Source organism: Globicephala melas, chromosome 13, assembly GCF_963455315.2.
Source record: "Globicephala melas chromosome 13, mGloMel1.2, whole genome shotgun sequence".
In the NCBI taxonomy this organism is placed as follows: domain Eukaryota; kingdom Metazoa; phylum Chordata; class Mammalia; order Artiodactyla; family Delphinidae; genus Globicephala; species Globicephala melas.
This window is the reverse complement of record NC_083326.1, coordinates 64,197,421-64,203,965: the sequence shown is the minus strand read 5'-3', so window position 1 is coordinate 64,203,965 and position 6,545 is coordinate 64,197,421.

The window sequence follows — 6,545 nt, the reverse complement described above, 5'->3', positions numbered from 1 at the left end:
TGTAAGGGGCCCTGGGGGTGAGGGGGCCACTCTGTCCACTCCCATGTCCCTAGCACGCCCTCCACCCAAACCCAGCCCCTTTCCTCCTGGAGTAAAGCTGGAGTGACTAGCAGCTCCCTAGAAGGGAGCATCTTGGCGGGGGGGCCCAGGGCAGGTGGAAATGGAGGTAGAGTACCCTTACCCACTTCAGCCCTGCCCTGGCCCTCTGCCCCCTCCTCCTCATGATGATCTCCCCAGGGATCGGGAGAGGAGGCGTAAGTGAGCTCAGTGGTCCTGGGGGCCCACTCCTTGGCCAGACCTGCACCTGCATCCTCAGGTCCATAAATAAGACGCTGTGTGGGGAATGAGGGGTTGTACAGAAAAGAACTGGCTGCTCTTTGTCCCTGGCACTTGGAAGGGAGTCTCTCTAAATCCTTGGAATTTCCCGAGTGATAGGAGTGTCTTAGTTATTCATGGGGGACCCTGAGTTTAAGCTAATGGGTGATTCAGGATGGGGGCTGGCCATGAAGAAAGCCCCACCGTGTGATTCAAAGCTTAGGGCTTTAGGCCATGAGATACCAGCACAATCCCCAGGGCGGGGAGGGGGGCCCGAGGCTGAGTGCAAGCACAGAGCCAGTGGTCCCAGCAATTGTCCTGAGTAATGAAACCCCAGTGGAAACTGTGGACACAGAGGTTCCGAGGAACCTCCCAGGCTGGTGCACTGTGGGCGTGCAGGAGGGCAATGCATGCTGAGAACACAGCAGCCCCGCATCTGGGACCCCGTCGCCCCTCATGCATCTCTTCATTTGACTGCTTCTGGTTTGTAGCCTTTGCAACAAAACTGGAATCATAAGGATGGAGCTTTCTTGAGTTCTGTATTTCTACTAAGTCATGCAGCCTGAGGGGGCTTGGGGACCCCCCAAATCTTTGGCCAATTGGTCAGAAATATAGGTGGCCTGGGACTATCTGAGTTTGCAATCTGAAATGAGCAGTGTTATTTTGGGGGGGAGGGGACTGTGCCCTTAACTTGTGACAGTTTACCTAACTCCATGTAGCTGATGTCAGAATTGCATTGCAAAGGGCACTCAGCACTGTCTGCTCCCCATTCTCCAGCTCACTAAGCAGGCACTTTGGCCCAGTTATGGACTGGATTGTGTTCCCCCAAATCCATATGTTGAAGCCCTAACCCCCAATGTGACTCTATTTGAAGGTAGAGCCTTTAAGGGAGTAATTAAGGTTAAATGAAGTCATAAGGGTTGGGCCCTAATCCTATATGACTAGTGTCCTTATAAGAAGAGAAAGAGACCCAGAGCTCACTCTGTCTGTCTATCTGTCTGTTTACCTATTATCTAGCTACCTAACTATCCATCTATCATCTATTAATCTATCTGTATCTCTTATCTAATTTTTATTTTTTAATCTTACTTTATTTTTTAAAATATTTATTTATTTATTTGGCTTTCCTGGTCTTAGTTGCTGCATGTGGGATCCAGTTCCCTGATCAGGGATCAAACCAGGGCCCCCTTCATTGGGAACGTGGAGTCCTAACCACTAGACCACCAGGGACTTCCCATATCTATCTATCTATCTATCTATCTATCTATCTATCTATCTATCTATCTATCTATCTATCTCTGCACATACACGAAAAGGCCACGTATGTGAGGACACAGCAAGAAGGCAGTCATCTACAAGCCGGGAAGAGTGGGCTCACCAGAAACCCACCCTAAAGACACCTTGATCTTGGACGTCTCGCCTCCAGACTGTGAGAAATGAATTTCTGTTGTGTTAAGCCCCCCAGTCGGTGCGACGTCGTTACGGAAGCCCCAACAGGCTAACACAGGCCCAACATTCTTTCCTATAACTCCACTCCTATATTTCTCCAGAGGCACTTAGGAGGCATCCATACGGACCCGGAAACAGAGGAAGTGCACAAACAGAAACCAAGCCACTGAGGGAAACAAAGTTTTCTCTGCAAAAAGGGGCGTGAGCCCAAAATCCTGGGGGAAATCATTGTTTCCCCATCTGTTCAACACATAACCACCCTGCTCCTGCTCTGCCAGGCACTGCAGATGCCATGGCAGATGTGAGGGCAAGATCCTTGTCCTCACAGGGCCTACACTCTCTTGGAGAGTCAGGCTGGTGGACCTGTTGGAGAGGCAACGGCCCTGAAGGTGGCTGTACTGCAGCCCCCGAGCCTGGGCCCGCGATGTCCCCCGTCATCCTGTAAAGCCCTGTCCTTCTCCGGCCGCCATCTTGGCAGACTGCTGACAGATGCTCCACGTCCCCCAGAATCCTAACCGTTGAGGGAAAAGGAGTTGATTTCTAGCGTTCCCCAGAGATAAGGATTGAAAGGAAATGTTAGCTGGGCTCAAGGAAGAGGTGAGACTGCATCTTACTTCTCATCAGCCAGCGGATCAGTCAGCATCTTGCAGGAAACAGGACACAGCCATTGGAGGGTGTTAAGGGTTGAATTGTGTTCCCCCCAAATTCATGTAGAAGTTCTAACCCTCCCCCCAGTACCCCAGAGTGTGACCTTCCTGTGACATAGGATCTTCACTGAGGTAATTAAGTTAAAGTGAAGTCATTAGGGTGGGCCCTAATGCAAAAAGACTGGAGTCCTTACAAGAAGGGGAAATTTGTGACTTCCCCGGCAGTCCAGTGGTTGGGACTCCACTCTTTCACTGCTTAGGGTATGGGGGTTTTTTTGTTTGGTTTGGTTTGGTTTTGGTTTTTATTTCACTTATTTATTTTTGGCTGTGTTGGGTCCTCGCCACTGTGCCTGGGCTCTCTCTAGTTGTGGCGAGCAGGGGCCACACTTAGTTGTGGTGCGTGGTCTACTCATTGTGGTGTCTTCTCTTGTTGTGGAGCACAGGGTCTAGTCATGCGGGCTTCAGTAGCTGTGGCACGTGGGCTCAGTAGTTGTGGCACACGGGCCTAGTTGCTCTGAGGCACGTGGGATCTTTCTGGACCAGGGCTCGAACCTGTGTCCCCTGCATTGGCAGGCGGATTCTTAACCACTGCACAACCAGGGAAGGCCAAGGGCCTGGGTTTGATCCCTGGTCGGGCAACTGAGATCCCACAAGTCATACGGCTCGGCCAAAAACATAAATAAATAAAAAGAAGGGGAAATGTGGGCAGAGACAGACACTCAGAGAGGGAGACCGTCTGAAGTGACAGAGAGAGAAGACAGAGATCCCTTGAATAGATCCGTCCCTCAGAGCTCTCAGAAGGAACCAACCCTGCCCACACCTTGATGCTGGACTTCCAGCCTCCAGAGCTTTGAGGCAATAAATTTCTGTTGTTTAAGCCACCCCGTCTGTGACAACTTGTTGCTGCAGCCCTAGCAAACGAATCCAGAGACTGTTCCAAGATGGCCCCACAAGGCCCCTTGTCATACGGGCTTGTCCTCTCACCAGAAGCTGGAGTCTATGTTTCCTCCCCTTGGCTCTGCACAGGTCTGTGACTATGGCTGAAGTGACCCGTGTGAACTGGGTGGCCCTGAGCAGCTGGGTGCGCACTGGGGCTCTTGTCTCACAAACACAGAACGGAGCAAACATGCCTCTGGCTCCCATGAACCCCTGCGTGGCCTCAAGCTGCTCTACGTCCAATCTCCTTGTCCTCTCAGAACTAGCCTCCTTCCTTTAGTGCTAATTTCAACGTCACCTCCTCTGTAGTCTTACCTGACTGCCCCAGGTAAGCAGGCTCACCCCATCTTGCTCTACTACTTTCATTTTTGACATGAAAGTATACACTACTTTCATTTTTGTCAAAGCGTTTATCCAGGTTTATCCGTGTGCATCTGTGCGAGGACCACAATCTGTGCGAGGACAAGGACCGTTTCTCTGTATTCATCACTGAATGTACAACCCTTAGGTAATACAGTTCCCCTATAGATTCGCTATTGTGTAACAACGTGAATGAATGAATGAATGAATGGTGTTTCTCTCATGGGGGTGATGGCCCACACAGCAGCTGGTGGGCACACAGGGTGTGGCCAGCAAGTGGCACCCATGAGCAGCTCCTGCTCTTCAGCCTCTCGCTCTGGGTGACCAGCTGGAAATTCTAACACAGCCAATTGTGTTCCTAGCCCCACTGAATGCATGTCGCCCACATTGAGGCCCCAGTCTATTGAGAGGGGACCAGACTCACGCCAGCTGCCCTGCCTCTAACTAGAACCACTAAAAATCTACCTTCTGCCCCTGCTGAAATCACACAGGACTATACTATCAACCAAACATCATCAAACATCTTCCTAAGAGTAGAAGTGACCCACAGCTGAGCCCCAAGAGTCAGGGTGGAGGAAGTGGGGTTAGAAGGGCAGAGGGGTCCCCCCTCCCATCTGACATGTGGGGGCAGGGAAGGGACGGGAGGAATGTTCTCTTAGTGTAAAATCATGGTGGGGGCATGCTTTGTTTCACTTTTTTTTTGGAAAAAGTACCAACTACCGTGCAAAGACCGGGTCGAGAGGAAACAGCAGGGGAAGGATTTTACAATAAATGGATCGACATTTGCGTGGATCTACATTTGTAAGCAGTCATTTTCCATCATAAAATAAGTAAAATGAGGTAGTTTCTCATTTCAAATCAGTGAACAATGAATTATCAAAGTAAAAATAGGTCAGTGCTTCCTTTTTAAGATTTTTCCACTTTGCCTTTTAAACAATCATCATCAGAGATATTTTTGTTTGTTGTATGTCCACACTGTAGATGAATAAACAAATTTCAGTAAGTTTCTGGTGGTTAGTTTAGTTTTGGGACTTTTTTGGTGTTTTGTTTCTGCATTGAGCCATATTTGGTCATTTACAGCTTCCCCTAACCTGTGTGGGCATTTGGGTGTGTGACTCTCAGCACAGGGTGACCTTATTTGCTTTTTAACACGGTCATTCCGATATTTTGATGGTACCAAGAAGAAACACTTTTGAGTGTTTATCTTTTTTAAAACAATTACTTTTCTTCTTGAATGAATGAAATAATCAATCCCTCAAACATTTGAACTAAGCCCCCAAATCCAATCAGGCTTAGCTCTGGGCAAAGAATATGAAAGTGCTGAAACTTTCTCTTCTTTTTAACAATTTACTTAATCAGATTAATCTAATTAGGGCATTTAACAGAGCTCTGGAAGGGAGAGATTCTCTCACTCCCTTGGGAGGGTTGGAGGTCCAGACACACCAGAACTCCAAGCTTGTGTGTTGCCTGACCAGCTGAAGGTGGGATACTCCAAGTTTACTTAACGTTCTGTTTTCCATAAGGAATTGAGTTGGCCAAATTCCTGTGCCCAAGATGCCATTTTCCCAGTGTATAGTTACCAACGGGGATTCCCTTGGAATCTCCCTCTCTCTGAAGTCATTACTAAGAGTCAGATCAACTCTTCCTGTCTACTGACAATTGAGGGAGCAGAATTCTGAGCTGAGGAGCAAATCTCAGAGGCTGGAGACTGAAGGAGACTGTGGCCATCCTGACTGAAGGAGCTGTGGCCCCGGCTCGACCCCCACCCCCACCCCCACCCCCATTCATCCAGATGTTTGCCAAGCATCAGGTCCTGGAAGCTGAGGGATGGGTGAGGGAGATTGGTAGAGACTGGGGGATTTCTCTAACCCCTTTATAACATAGGATTTACAAACTCAGATGACGCTTAGAGCATTCAGGTGAGCCTGGGGCAGAAATTCTGCTCTGCACACTGATGTGGTTGGACCCCTGGGGCTCCACAGCCTGGGGAAGGATCCATATTGTTGGCCCCCCTATCCTGGGAAGCCCAGGGCACAGTTACAGGGTGCAATGCCCCAGGGGCCAGAGGAGCGGGAGATAACAGGATCACTTGGTTGCACAGAGCGAGTGGGGAGCAGGTTTCTGCCCCACTTGCCCGTGGCCCTGGAGCTCTGGTGGTGCGCTGAGGCTGTGGTCACGTGTGCCACAGTAATAAGTAGCCTCGTCCTCGGGCTGGAGACTGGAGATGGTCAAGGAGGCCGCGCTGTTGGACCTAGAGACTTAGAAGCGGGGAGGGACCCCCGTGGGCCGACTGCTATCTGCAAAGACCACCAGCGTGGGGTCCCCGCCCAGCACCCTCTGGAGCCACCTGGCATAGCTCCTGCCAAGGTTGTTGTTGCCCCCAGAGCACTGGATGATGACCGTCTGTCACAGAGTCCCCGAAACCGAGGCCAGCTGGGTCAGCACTGACTGTGACCAGGACCATGGAAGGAGAGAGACAGAAAGCAGTCACCCTGAGCTGAGAGCCGGCACTGAACCCAGGAGGAAGGCAGGAGAGGAGCCCACGTGCCCTGCCGGGCTGTGTCCTGAGACCGCATCAGCCGGTCACCTGGGAAAAGGGTGAGGAGGGTGAGGGGAAGCAGAGTGGTCCAGGCCATGGTGGAGGGGCCCACAGAGCTCCAGTCCTGAGACCACAGCGGAGGCTGGGTTCCCGGGTCCCTCTAATACCCGCTGACACCTTCGTGGGGCAGAAATGCAGGAGGATGCTGCTTCCTGATTGGCCCCTGCCGGCCCAGGGCCCTGCTCTGGGCATTGACTGCACGGGGTTGGGGAGTGCTGGCCTCCTGGAGCCGCCTCTCT